Source organism: Cricetulus griseus, chromosome 6 (assembly GCF_003668045.3).
Source record: "Cricetulus griseus strain 17A/GY chromosome 6, alternate assembly CriGri-PICRH-1.0, whole genome shotgun sequence".
NCBI classification, from domain to species: domain Eukaryota; kingdom Metazoa; phylum Chordata; class Mammalia; order Rodentia; family Cricetidae; genus Cricetulus; species Cricetulus griseus.
This window is the reverse complement of record NC_048599.1, coordinates 126,819,223-126,834,917: the sequence shown is the minus strand read 5'-3', so window position 1 is coordinate 126,834,917 and position 15,695 is coordinate 126,819,223.

Genomic DNA, 15,695 nt, shown 5'->3' with positions numbered 1-15,695 from the left:
ACTGCTGGTGAATCAGAATTGCATTTTGAGAATCTGATGAGCAAGTCTGTGCTGAGTATTTTCCTGTTGTCACTGGTGCAAGCTTTATCACAAGAATTTAATTCAATGAAAAGCTCAATGATAGAGGACTTTCTTAGAATGATGAAGGTCTTTAGCTAAATATCCAGCATTATGAAAATATGTTTGTGTGAATGTGTGTGTGTGTGTGTGTGTGTGTGTGTGTGTGTGCGAGCGCGTGCACGTGCGCATGTCAGAGAGAGAGAGAGAGAGAGAGAGAGAGAGAGAGGAGAGAGAGGGAGGGAGGGAGAGAAGAAGGGAGGGAGGGAGGGAGGGAGGGGAGGGAGGGAGGGAGGGAGGGAGGGGGAGAGAGAAGTATTGTGCTATGGGTTGGATCATAGTATGAAAAGATTTTTTCAGCTTTGTTTCTCATTATATCACCCAATCCCCTCAATATGCTTATTCAGTAACTAAAACTGTATGAGGTGCAGGTAAGTGCCTGGATATTTGAACGAGTCTATACAGGCATGAAGGAGAATAGAGATAGGTGAGAACCTGGGTATAAACTACACTACGACTTTATTGTTTTGGGTGGGCACACAAAATGTAATTCCAATCCTTGTGTCCAAAGCAAGCCAGGCCCAGTCTCACAAGATTACTTTTTAGGGGTTTCTAAACATGACATAAAGTAGTAGCATGAACGGTAGCAGAAGGAAAGCAGTAATGTATATGCCACTGGAAACAGATGTTTACAAAATGTCATTAACTCTTTTGTCTCCTGCAGGTTGGCCAATGAATTTGTTAGTAGACACCTGACATGGTAATAGACCTTCGCTTGCAAATTGCAGAAACAGATGTAGTTCACCAACTCTCCTGGAAACACAATAAAGAAGACTTTCATGCTTTGTTCTCCAAATTGAGTTTAAACTGCTGTACTCAAGCAATCTTCCTGTCTCAGCCTCCCAAGCAACTGGGATTATAATTGTATACTGAATATAAGCAGTTCACATTAATAAGTTTGAACCTCATAAGGGAGTTACAAGTTTGAAATCTACCAATGTCAAATTATAAATAAACATCCAAATAAGAATGCTTAAAATTAAAATATTAGCAAAAGCCAGTAAATTACAATATCTCCATCAAGATTTTCTGAGGTTTCCCAAAAGAAAAAATAAATAAATACAATTCCTTCTCAGTCTATTGCACTGTGTAAATCTATTTAGCACAAAAGCAAGATCAAAAGCAAACAGCTCTCTAAAATGTTTTCTGCACAGTAATTCAGGTAGTAAAACAATGATCTTATTAGCAACTAATTACATTGCAAGTTTTCCAATGGCTAAACTAATGAATTGATAAATATTGAAGATTTGTTGTTTCATAAATAAATTATAACCATAATTTTTAAAATGTGTAATATTTTTCTATATAGTAGCAACACCTGCTGCTAAGTACAAAAATGATTAGCCACCAAGCAACCTACTATAGAATATCAAAATGCATTTGCCCAATGAAGAACTAATGGGAATTATGCAGATTGCATTTCCTTCCCTGCTGAAGGCAACCAAGCTTCACGTCAATAGCAAAATGAAAATATAACTCAAATATGAAACAACATAAACACAGAGACAGAACCAAAGCTATTTCTGATTATTTTTGACATGTTTCTTTTTCATGTAATTATTTGAAAACAAAGAACTAGAATAAAGGGTTATAGCATTTGTTGGATACCTGAATAGCACTGAGTATTAATCAACTAAGAATATTATTCAGATACTTCATACTGAAACACGTATCCAGAATTATAATGTAGATCATGCATGCTAACAGAAACCAATTTTGTATAATATCTTATCACAATTGGATTTATTCTTAACTCTCCTTAAAGCACTATTCTGCTGCTGGCATAGAATTTGGAAGAGTAAGAAAGTAATACGCTTGGGTAATCAACTTTAGGAAGTAAAATGAATTATCTAAATTATATTTCTCTAGTACTAAATGCTATGTAAAAATCTACCTTAAAGTTATTTCTGTAAAATGTATGTGATTGAAAAAAATCATGATGAAATATCTTCTCTGTGGCCATATGTGCAGAACTAGAATTCTTTTATTTCTCTGCAGACAACTCTATCCAGATAAAGGATATAGACCTGGTGGCCAATACCTTCATCTAAGTAAGCATCACTGGACCACAGATACTAAAATATCTTTTTGACTTCACAGTAACTGGCAATAAAAAAAGACCCATATGTGAAAGTGAAACAGTTCAGTGTGTATTTAAATGCAGTAGTCTAGCTATGTGTTTCTATTGCTGAAGCATTAGAATATATTTGCAGATTTTAAAACTACCACATAATCACTTTGCTGGAAACAAAAAACAAAATAAAGACACTGTATGAATCATATAGCCCTTTTTACAAACTCTGGAAGTTCTCTTGTCTGGACACTTTTTCCTTAAGCAACAGCAGGGATAAACAGATGGGCCATACCACATTTTAAAATGTCTACAGTTTAGATTCTATGGGAAAGACTGGTAAAACTATAAATGGAAAGATGATACAGCTTTATTTTACTGAATGACATACCATTTGTTCAATAGAAAGAAGAAATTTTAATTGCTCTCTATCAATAATAAAAAGTTGTAAGATCAAACCTGTTTGCAGAGCCAATCATTCTCCACATTGTAAAAACAGTCAGAAGAAGTGGGCAGAGAGAAAGTGCTGAACTTTGAATGGAAATATAGAGGACAAAGAGAGTCAACTATGTACATTCCCAATGAATGTTTATTACATGTGCTTTTCAGAACTACACTGAATATTTTTATTTGTTTTTATACTGACACTCTGTGCATTTGCTGAAGGAATTTTCTTAATTTATCTTACCTAAAAGGAAGTTTGGAAAATGAAGAACTAACTGGTTTTAAGCCACCAATCCCAAAATTTACAGTTGATTAGCAAGATTCAAAGTCCAGCTGAATCTCACTAAAGAGTGAAGTAGCTCATTTGATTTTGGAGCATCCACTGCAGTAATAGGAAGCTTTATACTCATTGTGCGGTGCAACTTAGATCATTGAAATGCATTCTTAATAATGAGGGCTGACTTTTAACTAGTTTCCGAAAACCAACTGAGTGAACAGCAATGTCTGCACCAGTTTATCTGGCATTCAATTTAAAATCTAAGTGAAAAATATTCTTATGTTAAAGGCAAATCTCTAAGGACAAATCATCCAGATGGCCCTCGTGCAGAATCGGCAAATACTAAACACTTACTGGAAGGAGTCAACCGAAGCACTGATTAATTGATTCAGTCACATATTCAAAACTTTTGCTTCTGATCCCATTAAAAGTAGCACTAATGAGTGGTGGCTGTGACCTTCCAGTGAGAAGCCACAAGTTCCACAACCTCTCAATATTTACCACCCAAATTTAATCTTTTTAATGGACACCTTAAAAGGGATCAGATAGAAAATACTAAGAGCTGTTCAAATACTAAAACACTTAGGAAGGCTTTTGATTAATGTTACATGATTAATCAATTGATTAATATAGTTTTCAATACAGATGTTAGGACGCTGTCTACTCTAATCAAGCACTCTGAAAATAGTGAAGATAAATGTCATACTTTTGTGTCTATAGTAAAAAAAGAATCTTTAAAGGTTGTTAATTATGACATAAGCCTTATTTACCACATGCAAATTTTATCTAATGTTGACATTTTTATACATAGGAACCATTAATGAGATAAGTGGGATCCTTTTGGCAAAGCCATATTTTAATCACTTTAAAAGTAATTTATTTAGCCAACTTACAAACCTTTTCCTTAATGAGAAATTATTTCTGAATATAATGCTCAAAAATGCATTAAAATCCTAAAGTTTTTAATATTATTTTCTAAGACAGTTTGTAATTTGTGATGATGCTTGCCACCATACTAAAACTGAAATCTTTATTCCAGTCAAAAATAATCACCCTGTAATTACCATGACAAACTGCCCAAGCTGTATCATTGTGGCCATTTCAACTAATGATATTGTATTAGAATGCCTAGCAATAGACTTCAAATGGAAAATATAATTATGTGCATTAGTTTGTCTAAGCATTTATAAGATCACATATCCATCAGTTTTCAGGACTCATAAAGAAAACCATACATCACTGTCACTGTGAGTTTCATTCCTGAAAGCACAGGCCTTTATAAACTGAGTCTAAGATGTGTATCCTACATTCCACTTGTTTTTTAGTTCACAAAAATCTCTGTATATTAAACAGCATATCTGAGAAGACTTTGCTACTATAGAAGGAGGAACTGTAGCTCAGGCCACTTCAAACTCTGGCTAAACGAAGATCAGCCGAACCTGAGACACCTTAATCTCGTTTACCAACACCTCTAAGACTATGGGTGTCTAGCTTGGTTCTTGAACTCCCAGAATAGCTTCTGGGCAAAGTGTCAAATTAAAGGTTTCACACTATTGGCCCCACTGCTGGTCCAGGAAAAATAAAGGGGAATAAAAGAAAGACTGCTAGGAAAAGCATTACGAAAGGGAAGTTTACGTTATAAACTGTGGAAACAGTTCTTTGAAAAACATTTACCAACAAACTTAAATGTATTTCTGACAAGGGGCTGTATTCCATGAAGATACTGGCCATTAGCTAACAGGACTGGAAATAGAGCCCTGGCTTCACACAGTCATTTTTGTAATTTTGGCAAAGTTGCTCAGGTTCCGTCACTCCCAGTTTGCTCAGCTGCCAAAATAAGGCATCGATGGATATCGTGATGCACTCAAGCTTCTACTTGTCAGGGCACACCAAACTTCAGTTTAGAAAATGTTTGCTAAAGTAGTTCAAATGGAACAGTGTATTGGCAAATTAAGTCTATTTTTAGATAAACGAAGAGTATTATTTTAATTGGTTGCCGAATATTTAGCAGCAGGTACGTGAAACTCCCATCAGAAATAAACTATAAAATATTATCTTATGATTCAAAGTAGAAGGCTTTAACATCTTGTACTGTAGTGTCATTGTACAATTTGATAATACATGTGAGATTTCCTTATGGACCGGGAAAAATCATGGGATGCTCAAAACACACCGAGATTTATTAGGGCATCTTGATATTAGGTAGACTAGATCCAAGAAAAAAAAATCATGTCTAGATGTTATAAACACAACAGAGGTGAACTTCTCTAGAAAAAAAGCATTACGATGTTTGGAACCAGGTAATTCCTTGTATGAGCCACTGTGTGCTTTTCTGAAATGTCTGAAGACACCTTTACTATGAATGCTCTAGACGATGGTTATACCTCACCTCCAGCATGATGATAAATACCTTAAATAATGCCCATGTGCCCAGAAAGACAAAATCATGTCTACTTAAGAATCACTAAGTTTAAGTTTAAAGGATATTAAAAGAATTATATGACTGAAACAATGAATAATTCTCCAAAATCAGAAATACATGAATTTTGAAGTAATTCCACAGTCAATTATATATTTTACTTAATCATTTGGAGGTATGTTTTTACATCCAAATAACTATTGAATTCACTTAAGGTTCTTATAATCTTATTTATGTTAATGACAAGGATCTCCAGCTATCATAAACAATCACACCTGTATATGTGTGTCACATATATAAAATCAATAGATTATCTTTACAAATTTGGAGGATACAGTCCTGTATTATAGACCAGAAGACTGATATTTAAAAAGGTCAACACTGAAATTAAGTAGTGGAATTAGTATTCAAACCTCAGTGTGTGTGTGTGTGTGTGTGTGTGTGTGTGTGTGTGTGTGTTTACTTATGTGTGTGGGCACATGTGCATGCCTAGACATGTGTGTGGAAGTCCTCTTATTTGACCTGAAGCTCACTGATTAGCTAGACTGTCTGGCTAGAAAACTTCAGGGATGCTCTTGTCTATGACTCCCCCACAATGGGATTATACATGTGTACCCCTGGCTATTGGTGCTGGAGATCTAAACTTAGGTCCCCATACTTATGAGGCAAGCACTTTGCCTTCTATGTCATCACACCAGCCTCCAAGTCTGCTTCCTGTAATTCAATAATTTATAAACATTTGCCCTTTCTACAGCAACAAGGGATTATATTTCTGGCCTTATTTTTAAAACTATGAACTGTACCTATTTAAAAATTTTAAAATATTTTTCATTTCTGTTCATGATATGTGTATTCATACAAAGAGCCAATATTGGACATTATGAATCAAATTTCATACCATGAATTACTTTGATTTCTAAATATACCATAAATATAAAAATCACTCATTTTTTTCCTCCTGAGGACATTTTCCTATCAATTCATGGTTATAGACATGGCACAAAACTCAGAAGTATTGCACTCCTAAATTAGTTCTTAAATTCCATAACTAAATTTGGTATCTCTCTGAGGCATCTTCAAATAACTATTATGTTTTTCAATCTTAAGTATTAACAGGCTTACAGACTCTATTGAACATGACAGTTGTCCTAAAACCTTCATGTCAAAGATTTAGGTCTACCAAGATGGATGAATATTCTTTTTCCTAGTGGGAAATGCTACTATTCCTTTGACAATCTTATGCTATGCTAACATTAACTAACACCCTTAGCAAAATTCAGTCTACGCTGTATTATCTCCTTGTTTTGGCACTGTATACATTTGTCTATGCTTTCAACTCAAAAGTTGAGCAATATTGCTTGCTGTATTTTGGTGCCAACATAGATTTAAGCCATGCAAACAAGATTGTGTATTTGAACTGACAGAGAGTAAATGATTTGCATCTGGCATAACTGATGGTAGTGTCAAAACCTTGGAAGATAATTCATTGGTAAACATATTCCTCTGGATGCCTAGCCACACATGCCCAATTTCCTATCAAGGGATGGAGCCAGATCCTTGCCAGAACAATGCAAAATGTTTTATACAGATAATTCAAAAGATTATTCTGTTCTGACAGAACACAAGGGGGAAAATGTGGGAGAGTTTTCCACATTGATGAGACAAGATAATTTTTTCAATCTTTATTGCAGAAATTAAATTTCATGCAAAAATGCCTTCCTGACAACTATGGAGTTGATGAACTAGTAAGAATAATCACAAACAGCCAACTAAAAATTGTCTAATCTTTAATCCAAAATCTAATTTGTAAAAATATATCCATACACACTTATATGCATGAATACATATATCTGAATCAGGCCAAATTTGAAGTGATAGACTCTAACTTGAGAGCTTTATATAGTATGTGTGGGGTACCCACATCCCTGGAAAGGTATTTTTGTAAATACATACCATGGCCAACTTATGGTACCTTCCAATTTTAGCAATAGTTTTGTACTAGTAGCCTTTTGAGATAAAGAAACCCAATGGAATGAATGCATTTTATTGTGTAGTTCAACTCAGTGAATTCACACATAAATTCAAGGTGACATATGCAAATCTCTGTACTCAAATGATCTTAGAGCTCAATTGAATTAAAAACTTTTTTGAATAATGAAGGAATGTCACATTCAGGGAGTCATCTTCAATACAATTCAAGTTAAATATATAACTCACCATAAAAAATGTATACATTAAAATTGAAACTCTCCTCCTGGCTTATCAAAGAGTGCTTTATGTATCACAGGTTCTATGTTAAGTATCAGATAGAATGCGAAAGTAACTATAAGATAGAAATCTCTCCTTTCTTCGTATCCCCGGTATGATATATTAAAAAGTATGTTTAAATGGGATTCATACAAGTAGAATATATTACTTAAAATTATATGGGAATAGATTCTGCTTGGACAATTTCAAAGAGGCCTTCACTGTGGAGGTAGTGAACTAAGTGTTTGTGTCCCACAAAAATTCAATTGCTGAATCCCTAAGCCCCAGTATGACCATATTAGAAGAAATTGGTAGAAAGGAAGTAATTAACATTAAATGAAAACATAAAGATTTGGCCCTTGTCTCTTAGGAGCCATGTCCTTGTAAGGAGAGGCAATAAAGCTCCTTCTCTCTGAATACACCCAAAGAAAAAGCTACATCTGCACTCATCAAGATGGAGGCCATCCACAGGCGAAACTCCACTTTCTAGCACCTGGATGTAATACTTCACAGCCTCTCTAACTATGAAAATATTAATTCATCTTGTTGAATTCACTTAGTCTGTACCGTACTGGTACAGCCATCTAGGCATTCTCAAAGATGATTTTAAACTTACTACAACATTGGAAATAATATGTGGAATGAGGATTCTGAGGCCAGACAGCAGGGAGAAATGAAGAATTGAGAAAAGATTACAAATGAAGGAAGGAGAAGACACAATCTGATCAGAAGAGTCCCTTGGAAACAAAACAAGATGGCATCAACGAAGTGGGCCAGAAGAACAACACGAGGAAATTAATAATGTGATTTTACATTGTTTCAAGTAACAAGGCAAAATTGAATGTTATGCAGATAAAAACAAATCAGTAGCTTAAAAAATTATAAAGGTTTGAAATGTTTGCCTTACCACAAAACAATGGTATCCAAGCAACATTAGAATTAACATGGGTTTGGTAGATTTTCTAACGAAGTCAGAGTCTGCTGATGGCAATAGTGCTAATGATCAATGGTTTCATTGTAGAGCAAAGAAGCAGTGGCTAGGCATGGAAGACGAGCAGTGCACTGACAGAATGAGCAGGGCCTGAATCCACTGACCAAGGTGTAATAGAGAAAACTAATGATGCTAAAGCAAGCAAGAGTCAAAGAGGATTCAGATAAAAGATGGAGATTTTTAAGATGGGGAAAATGAGAGCCACGGAGAGGTTTTGCCAGAGTTGGAAATTTAATTTTACTTAGCATGTATGATATGGGAACAGATTCTGTTTGGGCCATTTCAAAGAGAAGTTCACTGTAGAGGTAGTGGGATTATTTCTTCTCCCCATGGAAAGACAATATGACAAAACTAGACCCTGACCTTTCCATTAACAATTGGGCTAACTAAAATTGACAGGTTAACAAATCCACATAAGGAAATCATTTAGCTTGCATGTTAATAATATTGGAGCTTTGAGAGATGAAGACCCCAATGTCCAAGGGAAGCTGCATATTTTGCTATGTATGATGAAAGAAGTGGACCATTGCAGAGAAATTTAATTAGCCAGAATGTGTAATAAGCCAATGATATAAAATTGGCTGGGCAGGGTAATACAATACAGCCTGGGGAACTGTCTCCCAAAAGCCAGTGAAGAGCCAGGGACAGATCCTGATCTCACTGCTAGGAGCCTTACAAACAGACCAAGCTACACAACTGTTGTCACACACATGCAGAGGGCCTATGTTGGTCCCATGCAGGCTCCAGAGTATGAGAAGTTTTTGTTTTGTTTTGTTTTTTTAGAGGCACTCATATTTACATATCCATCTTTCATGTTCCCCACCGACCCCCCCAACCCACCCCCAACTCCTCTCCAGTGATAGTGAGACCCTCCGTAGGGGACAGTCAAAGTTCCTCATATCATTTGGGAGAGGGCCTAGGCCCTCCTTGCTGTATCTGGGCTGCAACAGTATCCCTCCGTAGGAAATGGGCTCCCAAAGTCCATTTGTGCTCTAGGGTTAAAGACTGGCTCCACTGTTAGATGTCCCATAGACTGTCTTGGCTTCCTAGCTGGCACCCACATTCAGAGGGCTTGGTTAGCTCCAATGCTGGTTCTCAGCTTTACAAATAGAGTCTTCATACTCTCACTAGGTCAGGTCAGCTGTTTCTGCCGGTTTCTCCATCAAGTCTTAGCTCCTTTGCTCATCACTCCTCCCTTTCCAAAACTGGATTTCAGGAGTATGGTTCAGTGCTTAGCCGTGGGTGCCTGTTTCTGCTTCGATCAGCTACTAGATGAAGGATCTAGGAATGGTAAGCAAGGTCATCAATCTTATTATAGAGATAGGGCATCAAAGGCAGCCTCTCCACCACTGCCTAAATTCTTAGTTGGGGTTATTCATCCCTGTGGATCCCCTAACATTTCGCCTCTCTCAGATCTCTCTCCAAACTTATACAGTCTCCCTCTGTCAAGGCATCTCCTTGCTTGTCCTCCTGTATTTCTCCCCTGTCTCAGTCCTCTTGATCTCCTCACACTCCCCTTTTCTCCTTCCCACCTGATTCTCCCTGCTCCCAATTTGTTCTTGTCCCTCTCCCCTTCTTCAACGGACTATTACAGGTACAAAAAGCATCTTGGCAGTGACCCCTCTCTTGAGCACATGAGCAAGAAAAATGCTGGCATTCTTCCTTCGCTTTGTATTGGCCTCCATTTTTATCAAAACTTTCGACTCCTGATTGACTGTGCACATAGATAAGCTGATCACCGAAGGATACATAACCTATTTCATTTCACTTCAATGCTAATGAAACAAAAGTAATGGCAACTAAGGGATATTAGTGCTAACTTTACAATTACCTATTCCAGATCTCTTCAAAGGCATTGTCACAAACCTGCAGTCCTCTTGGAAGCAAGCTTAGCAGAAAAATCACCCACACAGCAGGCAATCTACTGGAACTGGACTGTTTCATCACCAGAAAAGACTCATTCAAGCAACCTTTCAAAATTTAAAATGAGACAGTGATAAACCAGAACTCAGTTATGCAAAGATTGCTTAATTATGGATATTTCTTGTCCCCCACTCCGTTTTCCCTCTATTTAAATCTCAAGCTAATGTCATACCCAGAAAATGGGCTCAAATGTTTGATTTCCATATTGCAAACAGCTATTTTGAGTAAAATACTTCCTTGACTCTTAACCATTATTTCTACTTTTTGGGGTTTTTTTTTGGGAGGTGGGGTGGGGGCAGGAGGCAAACCAGATGTGTTACTACCTCAGGAGTTGAAGCACTTACCTTGCATTTGAAATGGAGGGGGGTGGCACTAAGAGGGGAACTATGATGATTATGAGCTGTTGAAAATATAATGATAGAATTATTAGATGAACTTATGCAAAGTATTAACCTTTTAAGAGCACCTAAGCACATTTTCTTACCCTAGCTTTCAGACATGGTATCTGAGCCAAAGTGTAGTTTACTATATATGCAGAGATCACAGAGCAGTGGGAACCCTGGGGAGGTGGGATCACCTCTGCTTCACCCAAGGCTTCTGAACAGTTTCTCTCCTGCCTGTATTTGTTTAAAAATGTGTTTGTCTAATGAAAATGAAAATGATATATGTTTAAAAAAATAGAAAATGCAATAGTTTCACAACCATTCTTTCTTTTGGTCTCTTAAGTGCTTTTCTAAGGGTTTAAGGGTTTTTTATGTCTTGTTCTTCCAGATAAAAAGAGAGAACATAAAAAAGGAGTCTCTAAAGCTCTGCCCTTCTCTCTTTCACTTAGAAGACAAAGAATGCATGTAAATGCTAATGGGAGCCTTTGCATAAGTAGAGAGAAAAGCGGGAAAGATTCTGGTCCTTAGTCCACAAGTAGCAGAAATAAAATTGTATCTTTGTTTCTAGGTAACTTGTAAAATTTGACACTGCTCTCCTTCAGCCTCCCAGGTGTTCTGAGAGATGGGGAGAAGTGGGGGTGAGGGTGTGGGGGGGAGCGGGTTGGCACACAGTGAAGTGAAGAGAACAGGTTTCTGAACTTGAGGGAAAGAAAATCAATTGAAATTCAAAATTGAAGTCCGGACCATCCAAGTAGGTAAGATCTGAACCCAGGCATGCTCTTTGAAAGAAAGCATGTTTTGGAAGCAATCAGCTCTGGATCTACTGTCTTAGACCAGCTAGCCCTACATAAGCCTTCAACACAAGAAACTTCTATGGAAAATGGCAAGACCTTAGACAAGAGTAGTAGGATAACACAAAACAGGAAACTCTGAAAAATGGTGAAGAGTCTTTGAGAAGAACATGAGGATCTTGCATTATTTAAATTATAAAGAGAATTCTGAAACACCCAGGCCCAGGGACAGATATAAGGAAGGATTTTTAATATATATTTAGGAACCACAGTCAGTATTTTGTTCTTTGATACGTAAAATTGTCAACTTCCTCACCACTAAGCTCTCCCTCTTTGTTTCCCTCTGCTCAAGGCCATCATAATTAAACTCAGAGCATCTCATCCAACCAACAGGCTCTTAGGGCGTTCCTGTGTATATATATCACTTTTGTTGTTTAATTCATAGGAAAGTAGTAAAGGAAATAAGGTGACAGTGTAAGGGAATTCTCTTTAATATCTTCACAATATCCCCGTGAATCTAAAAATATTTCCAAATTGAAAGTTATTTTAAGAGCAAATTGTAAAAAAATATTGCAACTCCATATGTCTAATAAGCATAATGACATGTTTATTTTCCATATAGTTTGCCAAAATTATTTTTTCTACTGCATGTAGACCCAATCTGAATTATAGCTAAGATTCAAGCAGGGAGGATTAAAATAACATCGCCTCATAGCAGTTGACACATCTTGTCCAGTAGGCATCTACTGTTGGGATGCCCTAGAACTTGATACAGATCTGCAAGTCCCTATCAGAAACCACAAGGAAGATATGGATTTTAGAATTCAGAATATTTGTAGTTTTAGTAAAGAAGATGTAGAGCTACCCATCTGAGGTCAGAGATAGCACTGTCTAAAGACCATCATGATTCTCTGTCATAAAAACTGGGAATGTTCAGGAAAATTACATACATACATACATACATACATACATACATACCTGCACACATACATACATACACTGGCCCCTGATTTGTTTTGCCACACCCAAGCCATGGATATTTGTTTTAGCCTGGAGTGAGTGATCGGGATGCAGAATGTAAGATAACAGACAGTGAGTTTGCATACCGAAAATATTCCCAAATTACCATCAGCCAGCAGTTGCCCTTCTTCTCTTCAGTTCTATGTCCACATATAAATCCACAGAAAAGCACTTGTTCTTACCTCAGAAACAAATGCATGTGCTTTATCTGTGATTTTTTTATAATAGCAAACACTAAAAGCTAAAACAATATTTCTTTGTTATTTTGACCATTCTGTGTTCTTGGCCTTCTTGGGATTAATTACCTACCTCCTTCCCTTCCTTTTATTTCTTAGGTGTATCATAGGCTTAACCAAGCTATTCTTCTGATAATGAAGATGAAAACAAACAAACAAACAAAAAAACAAAGCCAGGTTACTATTTCTGAAATAATAGTTTCATTACAGAAAATTCTATGTCTAGAAACTATTAAAAAAATAAATCCAAAACCCTTTATGTGGTAATTCTGTTTTTTATTTCTTGATTTTGTGACCTCTTATATTAAAATTGGCAGATCAAATGAATATTTCAATTTGAATAATTTGAAAATCTTTGAATCCTGCCTTCTTCAGAGATAAAATTAATTTAGAAATAACATTATTGAAACCAGGCATTCTTTTTTAAGCTAAGAATTCCAGATGTTTTTAGTCGCTGCCTATGACATTTCCACAATCAGAATAAATTGTGTTTTCAGAGTAATGTAATAGATAGAAGTGCTGAATAAATCTCATGCAGTTGAGATGACAAAATTAACATGCTGATGACATTTTAATGTTTCAATATAATCAAGGGGGCATGGATCATGCCTCCACCAGTTCTAATATAATTTTATTCTTTAATCTTTTTCCAAGACAAAATAAAATATAGATAGATTTCAGAAAGTATATAAGCCGAGTGTGCTGCAGTCTTCGGGCAAGCTATTTAGGATGCATCTGAGATGTTATTGAGGCTCAGCTTTGCCAGTAGATGCCAACGAAAATGAGTTATATATAAAGCTACTGGGTTAAGGGCACATGTTTTGTTGCACTTTTCCTGAAAGTTGCCTTCGGTGGTTCTGTTACAATTATTGTTTTATATTGAGGCAGAAAGTTTGCTAATTGAAAAAAGGGAAATTAGTATGTTTTGTTGGAATCTACGAACAGCTGCTATTCAATCACTCCCACAAAATTATTCAAAGAAAGGAAAAAAGCAGATAAAGAAATAAATAAACTTCTTGGACCCCCTTTTTTATTACAAATACCTGGTAATCACAGAAATTCAAAGGACCCTTCTTTTTCATATGCTCTAACAAAAACTGAAATCTTAACCTCAAATTTATCTCAGGAAAGTTAAAGTAAGCAACTAAAATTTTACAAAAAGTAATCAGAGTACTGTAGACTTTGAACATCTTTCCTGAACACTAATAACAGTTTGTGTTTTTTTCTTGGTAACATTATAGAAAAGATTGATGATAATGGTAGTGCCACTTCTTCCTCAGATAGCAAGGTGGTAATGGTAGGGTCAAGCAGATGCAGAGTTGACATCTGGCTTTTCAGAATTCAGGTATGCATGGAAATGGAAGTCACAGAACAGAAGTTTCTTGAGCAATCATTGCATCAATTTACAATAATGACACAGTAAGTGCTATAGCCAGGTATCTTCTAAGTATGTATTTGATTGTAAATCTCATTTTAGGAAGCAAAATCAAATTTAGAATTATACTGTTATTATTTGATAAGTAATTCAATCAGAAGACAATATAGATATTTCCCACAAGTAAAATAGCATGTTGACTAAAACAGCAGGTTAAAATTTTATCCGCAATATTATTGACATGTCATACTTTTCTATGTCAGCCACTACCAAAAAACTGATAACATAGAAACACAATTTTTAATGGATAATATTCTTAAATGTCATCCGTGTTCCTTACCTCCAATTTCATAGAGTGACTGGCAAAGGTTGCAGGCCCTCTGTTTTCCTGTCTTATAGTTTGGATATGAAATCTCCTCAAAGGGCTCTTGTATTTATACATTTAGTACTAGTATGATAGTGATCATGTTTTGGAATATGAGATTGTGGAATTTTTCAGGCATGGGGCCTAGCAGAGATAGGTAGGTTATTAACTGTGGGTCATAGAGGAATATAGGTAGCCTACATTGATCCTAGGCTCTGTGCTTCTTGGTCAGTGCAATGTAAGAAGACATTATAAGCTCTTGTGGCATGAAAATGCTCTGCCATGTATACTTCAACATTATGGGCTAAATATTTGAAACTGTGAGCAGCATCAAAATCTTTCTATCTCTTTGTTCTAGTCATAATCTCACAGTGAACAACTATGACCACTAACAGAGATTCCATGTCACATAGCAGCTGTGATGGTGAGCAAATTGATTATTTCTGTACTAGAGGTAGAGTCACTTCAAGCAGGGCTAGAAGAATGGTGTGAAAATGGCATGAGATTCCCTGGGTCCATTTTTCATATGATTGTTCTCATAATGGATTTAAGATGATGACTACAAATGTAGATGTGGTCCCTTTTATGCAGATTGCAGAAAAGAGTGAGAAAAACTAAAAATATATCCAAATAACAAGTAACTGTCTGATTGACAAGACACAAGAGTCAGCAGCCAACAGTGTGTCCTATAATCCCACAAATGTTGTTCTGATAGTGTAATTTGCACTCATCTACTACAATCAGAACTCCAGGAGGCTGAGCACTAAATCTAAAAAGTAGCTGTAGCCTCAGACACTGGATCAATAGTTTTGTTTTTTTCTCTTTCTTTCTTTCTTTCTTTCTTTCTTTCTTTCTTTCTTTCTTTCTTTCTTTCTTCGTTCCTTCCTTCCTTCCTTTCTTTCTTTCTCTCTTTTTTTGGTGTGGGTGGGGGGACGGGGATCTGTCTCAGCCAGAGCTTTTTCTTTTTGTATCTTTTCTTTTTTTCTTTTTAATCAACCTCAGTTTTCTCTCCCTCCCATCCTATCATGCCCGCTCAC